This window comes from Mirounga angustirostris, unplaced genomic scaffold (genome assembly GCF_029215605.1).
Source record: "Mirounga angustirostris isolate CCGP_5_RB_7025 unplaced genomic scaffold, mMirAng1.0.hap1 SCAF_4, whole genome shotgun sequence".
NCBI classification, from domain to species: domain Eukaryota; kingdom Metazoa; phylum Chordata; class Mammalia; order Carnivora; family Phocidae; genus Mirounga; species Mirounga angustirostris.
The window spans coordinates 46,651,451-46,673,712 of NW_026991712.1; the positions used below are offsets into that span (position 1 = coordinate 46,651,451).

Sequence of the window (22,262 nt, forward strand, 5' to 3'; positions counted from 1 at the left end):
GTACACTAGCATCTCTGTCACTTTAGAGACAGGCTTGGTGGCAGAAAGGACACCAGTATGAGATATGTTCATATGAAAGCTCTGTTTATGTATCTGCTTTAAACAATACTCTGATAGTGGAACCAAAATAATGACAGTTAAAAATAATTGCACCCAAGGGTTATCAGCTTTATTTCAAAGGCCCTCTTTAAGGTTGAATTGAATGTTCTTTAATATTTAACTTTAGACTTAGCTATTTTCTATAATGCCAACCTTATACGGTCTTTTAACAGCATAACATTATTCAAGAAAATAAAAGCATCGTGAGAAATCTGCCAACTTCACATCATGATCTTCTCTAGGTTTTCTTGTGCTCTTGAATCCCATAGGTCATCTTCAAGTGGTTAGCATCAGTAAAACAAATTGAGACTAAACCAAAATGTCATTCTTTTACACACTCACTTTCTGGGATGGTCTTCACATTTCAGTTTTAGTTCCTGTACTGAAAGAGTTCAACAATTCAAGAAACACTTAAGAAAGTTCTGCCTGGGGATAAAAAGGTGCTTAAGCCATGCTCCCACCCTGGAGGAATATTGAGTACCTGGGGAGTTATTCACAAAAGAGCGTGTTTCAAAATGATGGATGCTTGACCAACCTTAAGTGGGGCTCCTGAACCTTCTTCCAGGCCCATCTGTCATTTCCTTGTAGAATCTAGTTTTAGCAAGAACTCTGCTAAGTCAGTTTAACCAGAACCTTCCCTCCGCCCCCTTGATATTGGATCAGGCCCCTCATCCTTCACCATTTTTCAAGTGATGTATGATCACTCTGGCTTCATTAAGAATCCTGTCAGGTTGGTTTAGCCAAAAATCCCCTTACCCTTGAAGGTTCTTCTTAGTAATTTTCCATCCACTGACCCCCACCCTGTTCCTTAGCCCTTGTCCTTCACTGTGTATTTGGAATTAAGCCCAGTTCTGTACTAAGGTCTCTTATTCCCTATTGCAATAGTTCTGAATAAAATCTGGTTTTACTGCATTCACTACTGTCCAGCGCTGGTTTTTCTTCGACAGTTCTGGTGCCCTGACTTAGATGGGACCAGCTCATCATTGGACCCCCTCACCACTCACCTAGGCCCCTGAGTACATATCTTTGAACATTCTTCACTGCTGATTGACTGATTGGGGGTCTGTTGGTGAATCCAGCTCCTAAGCCCTTGCTCTGTTCAAACATCCAAAGAAGCTGGTAGGGACGGATTTTGATTCTTTAGACTCTGAGTATACTCTAGAAGCTGGGTTAGAGTCCTAGACAGAGGCTGGGTTAGAGTCCTAGGCTTCTCAGTTTGTGAGAGGCTTGTCTCCATAAGGAAGGGAAGTTGTGTTAGTATCAGTTTTACTCTGATGCTTTTGCAAAAGTGCTTCATCTAAGAAGAAATTCATACAGATGACTCTGATAAGTACAGGTTTCTGATAACTTTAAAATCATACCACTGAATTGATGGGGCACCTGGCTGGCTCAGTCAGTACAGCATGCAACTCTTGATCTTGGGGTTGTAAGTTCAAGCTCCATGTTTTTTATGAGTTCTTGTTTGAAATATTGCTGGTTCTTTAATCTTTTGTTTTTCAGATTTAAGGAAACCTTTTCCCTCTTCTCTTCAGCTATGTGTAACTTACAACAAATTTGGTACATTATGCCTTTGTGGACAGGATTGAAACATCTCTCTTTTACTCCTTATCTGATCCTTCTAGAATTTAGAAACTTTTATTGGATATTCTTATTTTCATGGTAATATCATTATTTGCATAAGTTCAGTAAGAATCTGTTCTTCTTATAACAGGTCACAATTGGAAATGTTAGTTATAATACCAAGACTTTGACTGAAATAAAGCCCCCCTTTGAAAAATTGCCTGGTATCTTGCTTGTAGAGTTTCTAGCTTTATAGATTAGTAAGGAAGGTCACTTCCTGGCAGGCCCAGGAACCTCAGGATATTTTGAGGACCTCAAGAAGAAAGGAATTCACTCAAATTTATAGGTATTTCAGGCAAGATCTGATGGCGACTCCTTTCCTTGGATTCCTAGCCTTGAGAGGCTTTTAAAAGTCCAACCTGAGATTGATTATGAAGAGTTCCAGCAGAGCAAACTCAGAAGACCTATGTGGTCAATCGCTATTCTTGCTGCATTTATGTAAATAATCAGGCCAAGTTTAAAGAGAAGAGACTTATTTTGCAAACAAATTAATTTTACTTTGATAGAAATGGGAGTGACTGCAGAGAGAAAAATTATGTTTCAATGGAAAATTATAGCATGCCTTTATGAGTATTAAATTCTAGTCCTGTTCATTGTCTGAAGGTTTTGTTATCTCCCTGTAAACTAGACTGGATTCTGAATTCTAGTTTCCTCCCATATCAGCTTGCATCTCTCCAAATTAATGCCATCTTTTTCTCCCTTCTGACTTGGAATCATTGAGAACTAAAACTGCCTCTTCCCAAAGCCCTGCAAGCTGAAGTTGGATGACTTGGTAGAGACTTTCAAGGAAGTCCCCATAACAGATCATGTATGGGCAGCCTCTGTGCCTGTTGCTGTACGGGGTACTCAGAAAGTTCCCCAGTACACCCCGTGCCATCACAAGAGACATTCAGACTGTAAACCAGGTTATCTCTTGGGTTGTCAGTACTGTCCTCACTCCACCATCTAATGTTACTTCAAGTCCAGCATCTAGAAATCTTCTTGACTGGTTTACCTCTGGACTTAGAAAGTGGATTTTTAACTGTTAATCTTTGTTTTTCTTTTACTCTCATATAAACTCCCTTCATTAAATGCCTGGCTTCTAATACCATCCAACAAATACCCTTTACTACCAGGTCCCAACAGATGATTCAATTGGTCCTTAATGAACAGAAGGCAACCAAATGAGAAACAAACTTATATTCTTCTCTTCTTCAAAGAAAAGAATGTCTCTTCTTTCCTTTGAACAAGAATGAGGACTGACAAACATTCTTTGTTTGACCAAACTTTAGCCAGGATCTTGAATCTTGTGTTAGGCCCATCTGTGTATTTCCTTGACTACTAGGCCAATTTAACCAGTATCTCCCCACCCTTGATGTGATCACCCTCAATATCTAGTGATCAGGTTGCTTATCCTCCACCATCCCTCAGATGTTATCTGATCACACTGGCCTGTCTTTGGCAAAAACCCTTTTCATCTAGAACTCCCCTTACCCCCCATGGTTCCTCTTAGTAATTTTTCATCTGATCCCCCCCACCCCTGCCATGGCTCTAAATTCCCATTTGCATGCAGTATTTGGAATTGAGCTCAGTTGCATGTTGAGGACTCTTTTCCCCTATTGCAATAGTCCTGAATAAAATCAGTCTTTACTGCTTTAACTACTGTCCAGCTCTGGTTTTTATCTTGACAGAAGTGAAGAGATAAAAGGTAGGGTTGGGAATGCAAAACTCAGAAATCAAAGAAACCAGTCCCACTGGGTCACTGCCTGGCTTGATATGTCTAGAAGTGTCCCTCTGCGTCCCGCCTTCCCAATCTCTAGCAGTGCCCAGAACATCTCCCTTTTCCATCAAGACCTTTGTACACTGGTGCTTAGGACTCTGCCCCTGTGCTCTGCTTCCAAATTTCTCCCCCAAAGGCTCCTGAAACTGTTTCTCCAGACGTTGAGCTCTTGTCCATGACGCAGTTGCTATACTGGGTAGACATGGGCAGTAGGGGCAGTGACTAATGTTGGCCACCGAGTTGTCAGAGAGGACTCATGAAGGTACAGATTGCTGCTGGGCACCGAGGGTCTTCAGGAGTATTAACAACAGTATCTTTTGACTGGTCTTATTGCTGTGTGGCTATGCTGGTTTAGTGGCCAATATTTAGAATTTTGAGTGTGGGTATATAAAAGTTGGGGTTAGATTCAGGAACAGGTTTCCTGTATTCTGAGTGTCTTTGGACTCCCCTTCCCAGGGTGGGAAAGAGGTCAAAATCCTACCTCAGAGGAGGCTTAAAGAGAAATCAAAGCATTAGGTTACATGCTCACATATTTAGGGCATTCAACATCAGAGGTTGTTATGAAAAATCTTTTTGACCATTCAGTTTTTCATTTTGGAAAGAAAAAACAGCTTTGTGCAGTGGCAGTATCGTAGCCAATGAGGTTTATCCGAGGCGCGATTATCGCTAATTGGAAAGAAAGAACATTAGCCCATTCATCTAGCTGGAAAGATTGATTCTCATTAGATACAGGCTAATTGCAAATTAATAAAATTGTTTTTTACAAATAAAACTAATTTTGTTAGGTCCTGTCTTTTTTGTTTAAAAAGATTTATTTATTTTAGAGAGAGAGAGAGAGAGGTCCTGTCTTTGATGAATAATATGGTAGAAGCATTTTTCCCTTATTTTTAAGCATTTAGAACAGTACTGATTATAACATGGCTTGGCTTAAAAAATATTCAACTATACAACAAAGAATTGGTGAAGAAAGAATAAATGGGTTAAAAATAGTGCTAGAAAAATCACAAGCTGAAAACAGGAGATGAGCTGTTTTAATAAGATCAGGGACACCAGGTGCAGAGACATTACAAAGATAAGCTGGGACAACCTTGAGGTTCAACCAAGAGGAGAGATAAGCATGACCTCTGGATAAATGAAAAGATACAGTAGGAGAAAATGAAACTTAGTATCTGCAGAAAAGTTCCCTAAAGCCATCACTGCAGAAATTGGGATCTAAATGATTGGATTCCACCATTAAAACAAAACAAAACTGCCCAAGCTGTATGCTTTACTGTGGCAAAATTAGACTGTTGCTCAGCTGTCCATCCTTGGTGTGTATGAGTATAGGAGTATTCTGTGTTCGATGCACATATATTAAAAATTACAGTTAACCCTTCTCTTCCTGCTTATCTATCGGCAAGTAAGGATCTATTGTTTTTAACTCAAATGGATGTATCAAACCTTTATTTACAATGAATGTGTTCAAGGAGAAGTGCAGTTATAGTAGAGGAAAGCTTTACTTTTAGGTTTGAAAATCTGCTCTTGGTTTAAATTCAGCTTCTATTAATGATCTAGACGGATAACCTGATCTCAGAAAAGCTCTGTTTTCTAACTATAACTTAGGACGTGTGTGTGTGTGTTTGAATTCTTCCCTCTTTTTTTCAAATAAAATTTTTATTTTATTTTATTTAGTATTTATTTTTTTAAGATTTTATTTATTCATCTGAGAGAGAGAGAGAGACAGAGAGAGCACAAGCAGAGGGAGAGGCAGAGGGAGAGGGAGAAGCAGACTCCCCGCTGAGCTGGGAGCCCGGATGTGGGGCTCGATCCCAGGACCTGGAGATCAGGACCTGAGCTGAAGGCAGACGCTTAACGGCCTGAGCCACCCAGGTGCCCCCCAAATTTTTATTTTAAAATGGATTTAGTTTTTTAGAAAGGTTGTGATGATAATACAGATAAATCCCATATTCTCCAGAATAAGTGTCCCCTATTGTTAACATCTTACGCAAGTATGGTACATTTGCGATACACAATTAATGGTCCAAGATTGATATACTGTTATTAACTAAAGTCCACATATTATTCAGATTTACTTAGTTTATATGTCATCCAGTTTTTGTTCCAAGTTCTCATCCAGAATACCACATTACATTTAGTTGCCATATCTCCTTAGCACCTCTCTGCTACAATGACAGTTTCTCAGATTTTCCTTGTTTTTGATGACCTTGACACTTTTGAGGAGTAGCAGATGTTTTTGTGGAATGCCCCTTAACTGGTATTTGTTTAATGTTTTTCTCACAATTAGACTGAGGTTACCAGTGTTAAGAGGAAGACCACAATGGAAAAGTACATGGTTCATTACATTGTATTAAGAGTACATCCTGTCAACATGACTTATCACTGTGTTGATGTCAATCTTGATCATTTGGCTGAGGTAGTGTTTTTCAGGGTTCTGTACTGTAAAATTGCTCTTTTCCCCCTTCTGTATTATACTCTTTGGGAAGAAGTTACTGCATATAGCCCACACTTAAAAAGTGGGGGATTATGTTCTACCTCCAGGAAAATCCTATTTTATGAAGGATATTGTGACAACTAAATGTATATAAATGTATATAAAACTAAATGTATATAAAAGGCCTGGAAAAATATACAGTATCATTTAAATGAATATTATTAATGGCAATAATAGTACTAAGAGTGTCAAATGGCTGCTGGGTGTGCTGTTTAACCAAGATTTCTACAAATAACTGATAAATATATTATAAAGCTGAAGGAGTAGATGGAAAGAAAGAAAATTGAATTTTAATTAAGGAAGCAACTGTCTTCCTAAGGAATTGCCTTATCAGAATTTCATTTCTACTCTTCACAGTTCTCAGACATGTGCTCATTTATTTTTCAAATCTACTACTTGGTTAGCGAGTGTTTTTTTTTTTTTTCAAATCTGTTTGGCTTGAACCAGGTGTCAGGATACCTAATTTGCATTATCATTTTATGTACCAAATTTTTACAGACTCTCCCTTTACACTCAATTTATAAACAGTCAACTTTTTAGAGTGATACAAATATATGGAGAGAATGCAACCCAATTATGATTTTTTTAGATGTGCCCATTCGATATAAAAAAAAGAACAAGAATTAAAAGCTATTCTTATACAGCAAGAATGAGTATAGATTATATATACTCCCATCTAGATTATATATATCCTGAAATTTCATTCCTAAGTAAATATCCATACAAAATTGTTTTTGGTGCACAAGCGTACTCAATGTTTATTTGACAGAAACCATAAAAAATATCATAAGAGGGGGCGCCTGGGTGGCTTGGTTGGTTAAGCGTCTGCCTTCAGCTCAGGTCATGATCCCAGAGTCCTGGGATCGAGCCCCATGTCCGGCTCCCTGCTCAGTTGGGGAGCCTGCTTCTCCCTCTCTCTCTCCCTCCTGCTTATGCTCTTTCTCTCTCTCAAGTAAATAAATCTTTAAAAAAAATGTTATAACTCAAAACAGTGACATTAGTAATTCATTATTTATTTAAGGTAATAGGGAAAATTGTCAGAAAAGAACTGATCGTATACTTTGGGGAAAATACGATGAGTGGAAAACAATGATAAAAGTTAAAATTTTGAGCTGTGAATACCTAGAACTGGAAATGTGGCTACTAAGTAGATTTACAGGTATTTACATGAAATGTAGAAAAGAAGGGCTGTATTTTTATTCATTTATTATTTTACATAGAAATGTATGCATTAAACCACCAACAAAAATGAATGGTCCATTGGGCACCTGGGTGGCTCATTTGGTTAAGCCTCCAACTCTTGGTTTTGGCTTGGGTCATGATCTTGGGGTCATGGGTTGGAGCCCCGCATTGGCTCCACACTCAGCACAGAGTCTGCTTGGGATTCTCTCTCTCTCTCTCTCTCTCTCTCCCTTTGCCCCTACCCCTCTTGCATGCACATGCTCTCTCTCACTCTCTCTCTCAATAAATAAAGAAATAAAATCTTAAAAAAATCAGTGGTGCATACCATTTTCAAATGTTTTTATTCAGCATCTTCCAACATCTAAATTAGAGCCCAGGAATTACAAATTTGCTGAAGGGCCATGATTGGTTTGGAAATTCAAGGTCAGTTTTAAGAAGGATTCCTTAAAAGCCAAAAAAGGGTCCTATGTAATTCCTTTGCAGTCCTTGCTGTTGAAAGGAAGCAAGAGCACATGTAGGCAAGAGGTAGTGTGAAGACAGATTTGGTTTTGAATCCCAGATCATTCATTTATTAGCTGTGTGATTTTCAAAAAGCCACTTAACCATTCTGTGCCTATTTTATATGTGTAGCAGCCTAAAGATGATGTTTGTGAAGTGACCAGTACATGGTAGGTGCTCACTGAAGAGAATCTGTCATTGGAATTTATGTTTCACACTGACCTCTGGTTTACATGACTGTTACTTCACATTGGCTTCTTTCGAAAAAGAAATTTTAAAATGCTTTGCTCTTATTTTGAGAAAATAAGTATTAAAAATTGCTAGATTCCTCAAGCTAGAAGTACATACACCACTCAGGGAAATTAATGTGACAATTGTGTAATCAGTTATGTTGCTTTGACTGAACCAAAGTGTTAAGGCTGAATATCCTGAAGAGAGTTTTAAGTTAATTTAATTTTTATTATGCATTTTAAAATGTTTGGGGGATATAATTAAAAATTCTGGAAGATGATGTGAAATGTGACTTAAATTCCTGCAACTCTGTTAAATTCTGTCACATTTTATTCTTTTCTCTTGTTAAGCAGAAAACCACTTTTTTCCTGAAATTTTCTTATTAAAAATGCTATTCAACTTTATTTTTATCTAGATCTTGATATTAGGTTTTGGAACTTTATTTCTTCATTCTTTATGTTTGACAGATAGAGTATTGTTTTGTTTTTAATGAAGCTGGGAAAATAGTTCAAAGGGGAAATAAGTAAAATACTTGCTATTCAAGAGCTGAAAGTGTAGGCAATAATGAAAATCTTCCTATTAACTGTGGTGATTGAGAAATCAGTTGGAGAGCTGTAATTGTCCATTAAGATAATGAGCACCATGAGCTAGAAACAGCATGTGTAGAAAACGGGCTACTACAATGCACCATAGGAAAACCAACTATCAGAGTATCATAAACACTAGAGGAGTATAAAACTACATCAAAGAATTACAGACACTGGGGCTGCTTTGATAAATTTCAGGGACCTCTTAATGGCACTCTTAAACATGTTAATATGAATTTTAGGAGGTAAAATATATTCATCATTTACCAATTATCTTTTTGCATATTTTATATTAAGTTGGTTATTGTTGATGATTACTTACAAAACAGTCTGATTTAATAGTTGAGCTCCCTTGGGCTTTCCCAAGGAAAAATAAAATTGCTCACATTTGATTAAGTGGTTGTAAAATGAAATTAATAGTAGTAGTGTCACCTTTAAACTCTTATGGCTTTTTATTTAAGGAAATGAAAAGTTTGGAACTTTTTACTCTTTTTTTTTTTTCTTAATATTAGTGCTCAATAGTAGAATTATTTAGAGTGTCTTCCATATGCTGGCATGGTATCAGGTGCTTGGAATTGAAAACTAAGAAATACATGATACCTATGCCCAGTCTATTTAAAGAAAAAAATATACTCTTGTGCAAAATGTTCTGTACAGTCAAGCTTTATATAGAGCTTTGCAGAGTTTCTGGTTAGGGAGCCATTAAGCATTGATGATTTCTGAAGTTGGATCATGAAAATGCAATAGAAATTTGCAAGGCAGCAGTGGATTGGGCACTGAAAATATATGTTTAACCAAAATATTAAGAAATGAAATAATTTGGGAATGGGATTGTTGTTCTCTATGATGAGAGCCTATTTTGAATGATGGGGAAATAGAAGCAGCTGATAGAAAAGTAAGTAAGATGGTTACAAAGATGAATGTTCGCCTGTGTAACTAGACTATTAATGTGTACAAATAGTGTCAAAACCAGAGAAGTAAAATATTTTAGGAACATTATATTTAATTTAGTAAAGCACTTCAGTGCTTGTTGAAAAACAGAATCTTAAAATAGGCTTCCTAGCTGAGCTGTCTTGCTTTGGAATATTAGAAACATATTTTGTTGGACAGAGACACAATTCCATCTTTATGCCAACCTCTCTATCCTTGCAGCCTGACTCTGTGGTGTAGGATTCTGCAACAACTAGGGTTCTTGCTTCCCTTCGTAAAGTCACTGCCTGGAGGAGGTGTTGGCCGAGGAAAAGGGAATGATACTCCAGAGAAATATTTGTCTGGCTAGGGGGAAGGACGTTCTTAGGTGTCAGTCAGTAGACTATAGCTTCTATTCCTGAATCAGTCCGAGTTAAAGGTCCCTTTTGACATATGGATGTTAAAGTGGGGAGAATACCCTGCAGTCAGAAAGGGTTGGTGTTCTCTTAAAGATTAGGAGATGGATCTCTTCTCTAGGCTGAGAATGTGATGTGAATGTAATTGTAATATCTGACAGGTCTTCATTACTTTTTTTTTCATCTTTACTCTGCTTCACTTCAGCCATTCATCAGACCTCTGCGGGCCCTAAAGGCAAATGACAAAGAACTGTTTAGGTCCTAGGTAGTTGCTGAGCACTCCACATAAGTTCCCCTTTCTGATCAGGGCCTATTTATGTTCATTCTTGCCTCTCTGACTTCCAAATTTGGCTTTTTACTTAAGTCGGCCTCAGTCCCCATCAGGTTGACCCTCTATGTTGATCCTCCTCGATCCCAAGCATATCAAATGACACTGTGAACTTTGGACTCTTCTCTATCTTGCAGGTTTTATCTGTTTTTGCCCTGGTGTCCCCTATTGTCACTAGGATGGCTGGGTTGCTGGTTCTGTGCTTTGCCAAAGATCTCTAAACTTTGATCCATCCCAGCCAGCTTATTTAAAGAATTGTGTTGCTGATAGGCTTTTTTCTTTTTTAACAGATCAAATATGAGATTTCCCCCAAAATCATAACAAGTGGGATTTCAAATTTAATTTGATGAAAATACTCTTTTAAGTCCTGGAAATTAGCCATAGTAATATTCATGGTATTGTGGTAGGGAAACACACTAAAAGTTTATTTTTAACTATGTCCAAGATGACTCCAGGAACAAAATTATTTTCATCAACTTCTGCCTGGGGGACAGTTCCTTTTTCCTGTTCTCAATTCAGAAATCTTCGTGCTACCATTACACTAGGCAAGTCCTTCTGGTATATTGTGATGAGCAGGTATGTGAGAAATTACTGTCCTTGGAAATCCCGAGTGGAAATACTGGAAGCCTCAGAAGCTATGGGGCTTAATTCAGGAGGATTAAGGGAATAGAGGTTCTCCAGTAAAGAGGCAGAGGGGCACCTGTGGGAACCTATGCCTTTGACTGAGACCTTACCTTTTTTTCACCCTGCCTCTGTCTTCTGTATTTCTGAAATTTTTCTTTACATTTTCCATTTATTTCTCCCTGATGCTTTGTGGAAACAGTCCTTAATCTATATTGTCAGGTCCCTAATTCATTCTTCACCCCAAACCCCTCTACTCTTCAATCAATATGTTGAGTTTATTATTTCTACAATTATAGTTTGTGCACTTGATATCTCCAGCTGTGTTTTTGTTGTTGTTGTTGTTCTATCTTCTTAGGCCTGCTCAAATATTCAAATTTTTCTCTTATCTTTTGATGATATTCTTTATACTTATTTTAAATATTTGTCCTGCCTGAATTCATTAATTCTGCATTGTATGGTATAGATGGTTTTGTACATGGTCTGTCTTTTACAAAGGTTGCGCTATAGGTGGGTAGAATCTCCAGAGATTATCAGCTAGTGAAGCCCCAGCCTCAGTTTATGTCTCCCAGTCTTTGGGAGTTGTGTGTGTGTGGATGGGTGAGGGTGGCACCTCAGGGTAGTGAGTATTATAATCTGGAGAGATTTTTTAAATATCCATGCCTTGCTGAGTCTTTCCCTCTCCCCTTCTGATTCACTTGGTCTGGTGTGGGGCCCAAGGCTCAGTGTTTTTCAAAGCTGCCTTGGTAAAGTCAACATGTAGCCACATTTGAGAACCTCAGACTCCTAAGCATCGTGGCAAGAAATGGTAGTAGGAGGAAATGCTTGCGGACAGCCGGGCACACATACTCTGTCGTGTGTCCCGTGACTTTATTCCTGCAACTGGGAATGGTAATGAGGTGATTAATGATCCGTCCAGGGCAAGGGCCAACAATATACCCAGAGCCTATCCTCCATCCACGACCCAGGACTTGCCTCTTCTCTGGCCTGCTGCATCTGGAGTTGCCCTAGGGTTTTCCCACATTTTCTTGTCAATCTCCCTCTCCTTTTATGCACCCTCTCCTGGACTGGAGGGAAGATGTTCTTGTTGGGAAGCACGACGTGTTCTCTCGTCTGTTCGCCTTGCCCTATGTCCAGTGGCAGAGAATGCCCAGGAGCAGCCAGTGCTACACCAGGTATACCAGCCGGACTCATGCATCATGTGTTTCCCCGATGGCTGGCACTTCTTCATACCCCCGGGGTACTCAGTCATCTGCTTCTGAAAACTAATATAATGATAACAGTTTACATGATTAAAGTGTTACAAAAGCCTAAAAATGACAAGATTAAAAGTGCTTTATAGTAGGAAATACTCCTGTGTAATAGGTGTTATATGCATCTAATGAATCGTTGAACACTACAACAAAAACTTATGATGTGCTGCATGCTGGCTGACTGAACATAATAAAAAAATATTCCAATATAATTTTTTAAAGAGGGGGGAGGGGTAGAGGGAGAGAGGGATGGAGAGAGAGAGAGAGAGAGAGAGAGAAGCAGATTGCCGGCTGAGCATGGAGCCTGACAACGGGGCTGTATCTCAGGACCCTGAGATCATGACCTGAGCTGAAATCGAGTCCAACGCTTAACCGGCTGAACCATCCGGGTGTCCCTCCAATATAATTTTGTTGAGACTCTTTTTAAAAATTATTTAAAATCTTCCTATTGTATTAAATACTGCCTTCTGAGTATATTTTAAACACTCAGTGAAGACTTAAGATAATCATAGTGAGTATTTCTGACTTTGCTCCGTTATGCCTTTGTAGTTCTTGGAACTGTTTAATAGTTTTATTCTTTATTAATTGGATATTATTATTTCCTATTCCTTCAGAAGAACTGCTCTCCTGGGGTGCCTGGGTGGCACAGTGGTTTGGGAGTTCAACTCTTGGTTTCTGCTCAGATCATGATCTCAGGGGTGTGAAATTGAGCCCCACATGGGGCTCTGCGTTCAGCTCAGAGTCGCTTAGGACTTTTTCTCCCTTTCCCTCTGCTCCTCCCCTCCCTGCCCCCCTTCACTCTCTCTCTCTTTTAGATAGATAGATAGATAGATAGATAATAGATAAATCTTAAAAAAGAACTGCTCTCCCCGATTTTCTGTTTTATTCTGTAATAGTTTAAATAGAAGGATACTCATTTTATTTAGAGTTATATAAAAAACAGTAAATACAGACTGAGGCTTAATTTGAGGAATGAAACTCATTTTGTGCCCAATTTTGTGAAATTTATTTTTGTACTTTTGGAAAACAATGTTTGGCATATTTCTTATTTTAGAACTATGTTAAGATAGTTGAATTTGCTGGATTGAAATAACCACTGGCAGAGCTAGATGGTTACTCTAATTAAGTAGTATCACATGTGTCCTGATATATTATTTTCCTTAAACAACAGTAGAATTAAATCCCCCCACCCCCATGGCATTGCATACTCTTTTTTTCCCCCTTTAATTCTGGAGCACATTCCAAGCTCTTGAGCAGATACTATTCTGGTTCCATCAAACATTTCCATAAGCATTCTACTATAAATTGAGGTTAAAAAGAGGGCTGGGTGGTGTTTATCATTCAGTAGGTTTTTATAAGAACTGTCTTTATGTACAGATAATATGCCACCAAACTGAAATTTTCTTTTCAACCTTCTTAATAGTTGATGTGAGATAGCTACACAGTCTTTAAGGTGACCAGATCGGCCACTCTGCTCATCATTCTACCTGTCACACAGAGGCATTCATACACTCTAGTCCTCAGGTGTGCTGTACAAGATGTAGATAGGTGCATGTTACTGAATTGGATATAACCAAATTATTTGATGGATTCCATTTTCTAGGTATAACAAGTAGTTTATAAAAATATTTGCTCTGCAACTCAACAAGACACCTGAATGATAAATATTAAATTAGAATATAAAATAATTACTATAAATAGGACATTGAAATCAAAATCTAGGTATCTTTATAATTTCCTCACTTTTCTATTTTTAACCAATATTGCCATCACACTGAAATAAAGAAGGAACACTTTACATAGGTACTTGATTAAATAGGTCATTGGAACACTCTAATGTTTTTTTGTAATGCATGGTTTGCACAGAAAAACTTATTTGTGTTATGGAATGTGATGTTTTGCAGTCATACCTTCCAATAGGATAATTTAATGCCCATGAGGCAAATGAAATGTACCATTAAATATAAATATATTCTTACTGAAAATGGCCAGCTTACCCTCTATTACTCAAAATTTTGGCAAAGCAAAGATAACATTATTTTAGTCAGAATGGGAATAGTTTGCTTTATATACAGTGCTTATCAAAAGATCTTTTATCTCACTTTGAAATCCTTTGCATTGTATGTACTGTTAGAGGAAGAGAATTTGTAGAATAGAGAAAATAGAGAGTAGAGGCATAAAGTAATTGATGCCATGAAATCTGTACATTTTTTTTCCCCTGACCTAGGCAGACATTGATTATCACACTGACTTGAAAATACCGGATTAATGTTGTCAAGGAGGTTTCAATTCCCAAGATAGGCCATCTTTTTAAATAAGATTTAACCAATATTACTTTCAATATTACTCAAAATATATTATCAAATCACCAATTTATTCTTATGCTTGATAATTAACACACTATAAAATATGTAATTTTACATAACTATGGAGCCACTGTGGACTTTTTCTACTTAGAAAAAGTGGATTGACAGAGAAAACAAGTATCATATGATCTCACTGATATGAGGAATTCTTAATCTCAGGAAACAAACTGAGGGTTGCTGGAGTGGTGGGGGTGGGAGGGATGGGGTGGCTGGGTGATAGACATTGGGGAGGGTATGTGCTATGGTGAACCCTGTGAATTGTGTAAGACTGTTGAATCACAGACCTGTACCTCTGAAACAAATAATACATTATATGTTAAAAAAAAAAAAAAAAAGATAGTAGGAAGGGAAAAATGAAGGGGGGGAACCGGAGGGGGATACGAACCATGAGAGACTATGGACTCTTGAGAAACAAACTGAGGTTTTAGAGGGGAGGGGGGTGGGGGGATTAAAAAAAAATTGCTGAACTTTTGGGCAAAAAGGAAAAAAAAAGAAAAAGTGAATTGAATTTTGTCTCTCCTGTTAGCTCTACAATGTTTCATTAAAATTTCAATGCAGTCATTCTGTTTTTGACCAAAATTGAGTTTCTCCCTGTAAAAATTGCCCCTTCCCCCACATCACAGAAAACCTGTAAAAGATGCCATCTTTGGAGTACACTAAACAAATCGGAACTCTACGCTTGCTTATCTGATAAAAGAATGATTTTTTCCAGTCTTGTTGGGTCCTTAACCTTATCATTTTGGTGGATGTGGCTGAGAATCTTTAAGCTTTCTCCATCTCCTGCTGACGTGATCTTCTGTATTCCTCTTGTAATCTGTCCAGGGAATTACAGTGTTGCAGCTGTTCTTTCTTCCTTTGAGGCAGTTCCAGTGGTAAAGTATTTCTCTTTGCCTTATACAGGGTCTGCCTTCGAGAGACTAGCTCAGCTGTCAAAATAGTGTGACTGTTGATTTCTGTGCCTCTCAAGAGTGCACCCATACTCTGCCAAACTCAGTGTCTGGTATTTTAGGGACTCCTAAGCTCATCGACTTAGACTATCCTTAGACTTTTAATAGTGAGGCATAGCTTGTGTAGTTCTTGTTTCCCAAGCAGGGAGGACCTTGTGTGGTCAAAACTGTGATGTGAGAACATAGGTATATACATACACTGAGCTGGAAGGACTTCTAGTTTAATACTTGTACTATATTGAGAATCGCACCTGTTAGGCATAATTAGCAAAACAGAAAGCTGCAGGGTTGAAAGGGAAAAGGTCATGTAAAACATATGGCAAAGACAGAATAAAGATTTTATATTAAAAGCTCAGGGAAGGAAAACAAAGTGAAATTAAATCAGTCTGGGTCTTAAACTCTGCATTCCAGTGTGTATTGGTGTGGAAGGAAGGAGCAGAGAGATACTTCATTTGAGCCGAGGACATATGTTTGGCCTGAGGTTTATTGACAGCGTTAGGAGCATAAATCCCTGGGTATTGGAGAGACATCTGAGTAGTATCTACTGAGACTAGGAGGAATAATAATTGAGTAATAGCACAAATATGTTCAAAACCTCTCTGGCACATAATTTTGTTCATGTCTATGAAAGTCGTGAAAGTGAAGAGAAATGTTAGAACAGTTGTTATGAGCCAAGACTCTGAGTAGCGCTGCTTGTGTTCAAACTCTGGGTCTTGCTTTTATCAGCTGGGTGACTCTTGACAGGTTATTTAACCTCTCTGCATCTTGGCTTTAGGATGAAGAGCATAAGGCTATGGTTAGAATCAAACAGGTTAATGAATATAAAGTACTTACAACAGTGCTTGGTACATAGAGAAAAGCTAAATACATGTTTGGGCGCCTGGGTGGCTCGATCGTTAAGCGTCTGCCTTCGGCTCGGGTCATGGTCCCAGGGTCCTGGGATCGAGCCCCACATCGGGCTCCTTGCTCGGTGGGAGGCCTGCTTCTCCCTCTCCCACTCCCCCTGCTTGTGTTCCCTCTCTCGCTGTCTCTCTCTGTCAAATAAATAAATAAAATCTTTAAAAAAACAAACAGTAGAGTAACCAGGATATTTATGATAAAGAAAAGAAATGACATGCCACAAGGGAAATTGGACCTGTTTTTACCACTTAGCCTTAAAGTACTCTTCTGCAAGTAGTTTTCAGGACCTCACCCCAGAGTTTAATGTGGCTTTTGTATTCAGGTCCATAAATGTTTTTCAGTCACATTTAAGATCCTGTAAGGAATATGATATAGTTCTGTAAACTCACAAAATAATAGCAATATCTTATACTTTTTGTTTTGTTTTCCAGTTTATAAGGTTTTTTGGAGATAGTTAAGGCAGGCATACTCTACAGATCAGAAAAGTGAGTCTGCTTAGAAATTTGCCTTTATGAACTTGTAATTTAATAGAATACAATGCTGGCTTCAGGCCAAAGAAACATTTATGTTTAGAGTGGTTATCGGCTCTTGCCTTGAGCAAAGGAAACATCGTCAACTTAATTCTAAAGGTTCTTTATTAGTATTTTTTACTGGGTAAATTAAAAAAAAAAAACTTTCATTACTTTTACCTTCAATAAAAAACAATTCTGGTAACTAATTTACCTTTGTAAAATACTAAATTGCAGCTGTCTTTTGCTTTGTACTTCCCTCTTGGTTAATACTTTGGCTCAAATGAATGGCTGTAAGAGTAAACTCTAACAACCTGAGCTTTATATTATCTTCAACAGGCAACCTGAGGACTATTACCTAGAAAGCAGTTCATTATTCATCTCTTTTGAGCAGTTGCCCAAATGAAACAATGGTGTCATACATTATATTAACATGCAGCACAAAAGATCTCTGCTTACTGAACAGTTCTGAGCTCAGGAAAGGCTTGGGCCGTCTTCCAACTGTTAACGTAAAAAACTTACATCAGCAGAAAGGAAGTATTTAATGCAACGCCATGATAAATCTGAGGACTCTTGCCCTAAATACAGCTTTTTTAGCTTCTACTATCTTATTCTATCTTCCTCCAAATTCTGCTGCTGCATTTCCCTAGTGAAATCATGCTGACTAGAAATAAAATTAGGAAGACCTATGTGACAGGAATTAAATATCTTTAGTCTCAAGAATGGCCAGCCAGGCCTGCTGTCACCCATAATTACAAATGGAGCCTGGGATGCTGTGAAGAGAGAACCAGGTATTGGACTTTGCCTAGCACATCAACACTCTGATTGAGTCTTTGCATGTAGCTTTCCTGTAGCTCCTACAGGTGGAAGTATGAGCAAAATACATCTTCTGCCTTCCTAAATCATGCCAAACAGAATGATTTCTAATGGCATTTTATCCAAAAACAAAGCCTCAACAAACATATATGACTTTAGGAATATATTTTTTAACTCGTTTGTATTTATAAGAACCTTTTAAGGCAGAATGGGACTTGAGCATTACATTTCCACTCACAAAACGTGCTGTTACTTCTTCAACAGCTTTACAACACGCCTAAGTAGGCTTATAATTTCGCTACTCTAAACAATGCTTTTCTTTGGAACACAAGCCCTATACATAGCTATTACCACCAAGTTGGTTCAGTTTAACATACTAGTTTCTAGAGGCCTGATACATGCAGTTGATAACTACAGAGGGTAGAAGATTTAAAAAATAGATCCTAGAAGGTGAAAGTTGTTTTTACCAATATTTTTTCTTTTAAACATCAAGGCGTAGCTCAGAACACTTCAGTGGAAAAAAAAAGAAATGGTCTTACTAAGGAATCCACTTGATAGCTAAACACTTTAAACCACACAGTTAATGTTAGGTTACATAAGCCTTACAACAAATGTTACCTTGTCTTGTTAAAATAAGCCAGCATGGAACTAGGAAAGAAAAACTAGCTGGGCTTTCGTTCTATGCGTCACAGTATCACACTCAGAAAGAAATCTTATCTTCCCCCTAAGTATTGTCATGCCAAACAGATTTTTAAAATGTTAACCAAAATAAAAACATCCTTCAAAATACATGATCGGAGGGAATGAAGATAAAGCAGTGGATACATGTACAAGTAGTTCTTGGGGCAGCACTTAGATGACTTCTTCCGTGTGTGACGCGTGTTGTCCTTGCCTTCGAGGGGTGGCATCTCTTCACTGATGGCAGTGCTGCGGTCGTCAGGGGTGGGTTCGTCTTCATCGATGCTGGGGCCAAGTTTGATCATCCTGAAGATCCTGTTAGCATGTGTATGGGGAATCTTCCAGACTGAAGCCTGAAGACAGGAGTGCAGTTTCGTAGAGCAGGATGACCAGACGACTTTAGGAATATTTTTATCTTTTTTGCTCTAAAACTTGTTGATTCTTTATGTCTGAAGTGGAGGCTGGAAGGAGGATGATCGCTTATTGAAAGGACCGAGAACTCACGTTCTTGAGAAGAATGCAGGATCCAGAAAAGCGTGTTTGCAAGTGTAGTTAACTTTAGCTTCTGAGACCATTTGCTCTCAGATATGTTAAAGATGTGTATAAGTTTGCTCTCACTTCCCAACCAACTGACTTATCTAGTCAACTGTAGGCCATTTGGGGGGGAAAAAAAGAATACTTGGATAATATATGTTAATAACACTCTTCTCTCCCTCACTTTTTTTTTATTATTATGTTATGTTCATCACCATACATTACATCATTAGTTTTAGATGTAGTGTTCCATGATTCACTGTTTGTGCATAACACCCAGTGCTCCATGCAGTATGTGCCCTCTTTAATACCCATCACCAGGGTGACCCATCCCCCCACCCTCCTTCTCTCCCTCATTTTTTTCACTGATGTAGGGATATGAGGATTAACTGCTGTCTTCTCGCTAACCTGAAGAAGGCTAGAGATCAAAATTTTTTAGTCATAGTATTTAAATTGTGACTATTCCAGGCCTTTTATTACTGTGACTTGTATTGCCTATGATAAAGTTCTTCTATATTTACAGTTTCAGAGTACTGTTTTTACTTTAGAATGGACTCAACCCATTAGTTTCGGTATGCACGTGGCATTCAGATTGGGAGTTCACCCTGTCTGAGTGGAAGTTGTGTGGACAACTTGGTAACAGAGCATTCCTGTGGTACCGTCCCCACTACAATTTCTGAGAGCTTGGTTTTTAGTCTTCTGCTGGGGCACAGTTCTTTTTATTTCTGTGTCCACACAACTTTATTGCAAAGTATCATTTGGCTTAAAATATGTCCTCTTGCACTCTAATTTTGTCTGGAAATATCCAGAAAGTATATTGTTGATAAGGCAGGGTAAAGGTCTAACCATTTGACAATTGATTTAGAAATTTTTGTCTAGAATTTTTACTACAAATTTTAAGATTCAGATGTTAGGAAACAAAAGTAAAAAAGAAACAAAGTGATAAATCTATTGTTTTTTCATCTTTAAAAACGACTACCTACAATTGTGTGCTTTATTTCCATCACCATTAAATGGGAAAAATATATGTTTTATTATCTTCATTTCAAGATTTTGACATGAGTTGGTTCCATAGCTTTCTTTTTTATTTTCTTTCCAATTCTAAAATGTTATATATTTTACCCTGTATCTTAAATAGTGTTTTTCCTAATACTTTATTTTTTCAGCTTTATTGAGATATAATTGAGAAGTAAAATTATAATATATTTGAAATATACATTGTGATGATTTGATATGCATGTACATTGCTAAAATATTCCCCCAACCAAAATAATTAACATAACCATCACATCACATATTTATTTTGTGTGTGTGTGAGAACACTTAAATTCTACTATCCTAGTAAATTTCAATTATACAATACAGTATTACCAACTACAGTCACCATGTTATACACCAAAGCCCTTATTCATCTTATAACTCAAAATTTATACCCTTTTACTAACATCTCTCAATTTCCCCTACGTGCAACCCCTGGCAACCACTGTTCTACTCTATTTCTATGAGTGTGATTTTTTTTTTTTTTTTTTTTTTTTTAAGATTCTACATACAAGTGATGCCTGGGTGGCTCAGTTGTTAAGCATCTGCCTTCAGCTCAGGTCATGATCCCAGGGTCCTGGGATTGAGTCCCGCATCAGGCTCTTTGCTCAGTGGGGAGCCGGCTTCTCCCTCTGCTTGTGTGTGCTTGCTCTCTCTCTGTCTGTCTGACAAATAAATAAATAAAATCTTTAAAAAAAAAGATTCTACGTATAAGCCATACTACGCATATTAATCTTTCTCTGTTTAGCTTATTTCACTTAGCATAATGCCCTCCAGTTTCATTCCATGTTGTCACAAATGTTAATATTTCCTTCTTTGTTTAAGGCTGAATAATGCACACACACACACATACACCCACACACCACATTTTCTTTATTCATTCATCCATTAGTGGACATTCAGGTTGTTTCCATGCCTTGGCTATTGTGAATAAGGCTACAATAAAGATGGCAGTACAGATATCTTTTTGAGATAAAGATTTTATTTCCTTTGGATATATACCCAGAAGTAGGATTGCTGGATCATATGGTAATTTTATTTTTAATTTCATGAGGAACCTCTATACTGTTTTCCATAGTAGCTATACTAATTTACATTCTCATCAACAGTGTTGTACAAGGGTTCCCTTTACTGTACAATCTCAGTGGCCTTTGTTATCTCTAGTCTTATTGATAAATAGATATCCAAACAGGTGTAAGGGGATATCTCATTATGGCTTTTATTTGCATTTCCCTAATTATTAGTGATGTTAAGCACCTTTTCATATACCTGTTGGCCATTGCTATGTTTTCTGTGGAAAAAAAGTCTATTCAGGTCCTTTATCCATTTTTAATTGGGTTATTTGTTTTTATGCTATTGAGGTATATGAATCCATGTGTATTTTGAGTGTTAAACTCTGATCAGGTATGTGGTTGTAAATATTTTCTCCCATCCCATAGGTTGTCTTTTCATTTAATTGATGGTTTCCTTTAATGTGCATAAAATTTTTAGTTTGAAGTAATTCCACTTGTTTATTTTCCTTTTTGTTGGCTTTGCTTTGATATCAAATCCCCCCAAAAAAATCATTGCCAAGAATGATATCAAGGAGCTTAACTCTTTGTTTTCTTCTGCAGATTTTATGGTTTCAGTCCTTATGTTTAGGTCTTCAATCTTTTGAGTTGATTTTTGTGTATGGTGTAGGATAGTGGCCTAATTTAATTCTTTTGCATGTGAATATCCAGTTTTCCCAGCACCATTTATTGAAAGGAGTATACTTTCCCCATTATATATTCTTGGCTCTTTTGTTGAAAATTAATTAACCATATATATGTGGGTTTATTTCTAGGCTCTGTATTCTATTCCCCTGGTCTATGTATCTTTTTATGTCAGTGCCTTACTGCTTTGATTACTATAGCTTAGTAATATAGTTTGAAAACAGGAAGCTTGATGCCTCCAGCTTTGTTCTTCTTTCTCAACATTGCTGTGGACTATTCAAGTTCTTTTGTGGTTCCATATGAATTTTAGGATTTAAAAAAAATTTGATGAGCAATGAAATTTTAATAGGTATTGCACTGTATCTCTAGAGGGCTTTGGGTAGTATGGGCATTTTAACAATATTCTTCCAATTCATGAATACAGATTATCTTTCCATTTATTTGTGTCTTCAATTTCATTCATCAAAGTTTTATAGTATTCAGTGTATAGATCTTTCACCTCTCTGGTTAAGTTTGTTCCTAAGTACTTTAATCTTTTTGATGCTATTGTAAGTGGGATTGTTTTCTTAAATTTCTTAATTTCTTAATTTCTTATTGTAAGTGGATTGTTTCTGGATAGTTGTTAATATGTAGAAATGTAACTGAGTTTTGTGTATTAATCTTGTATCCTGCAAACTTACTGTATTTGTTTATTAGTTACAACAGAATTTTGGTGGAGTCTCTAGGGTTTTTCTAGGGTATTATGTCATCTGCATATATAGACAATTTTACTTCTTCCTTTCTAAT

General features: G+C 37.4%; 1 protein-coding gene and 1 pseudogene across 2 annotated transcripts in view; both read left to right on the forward strand.

The window, feature by feature from the left end:
- The window catches only part of MMP16 (matrix metallopeptidase 16), a 280,343-nt gene that overhangs the window by 62,653 nt on the left and 195,428 nt on the right, over positions 1-22,262 (forward strand). The window lies entirely within an intron of this gene.
- Positions 4,088-4,243, forward strand: LOC123860561 (U4 spliceosomal RNA; annotated as a pseudogene).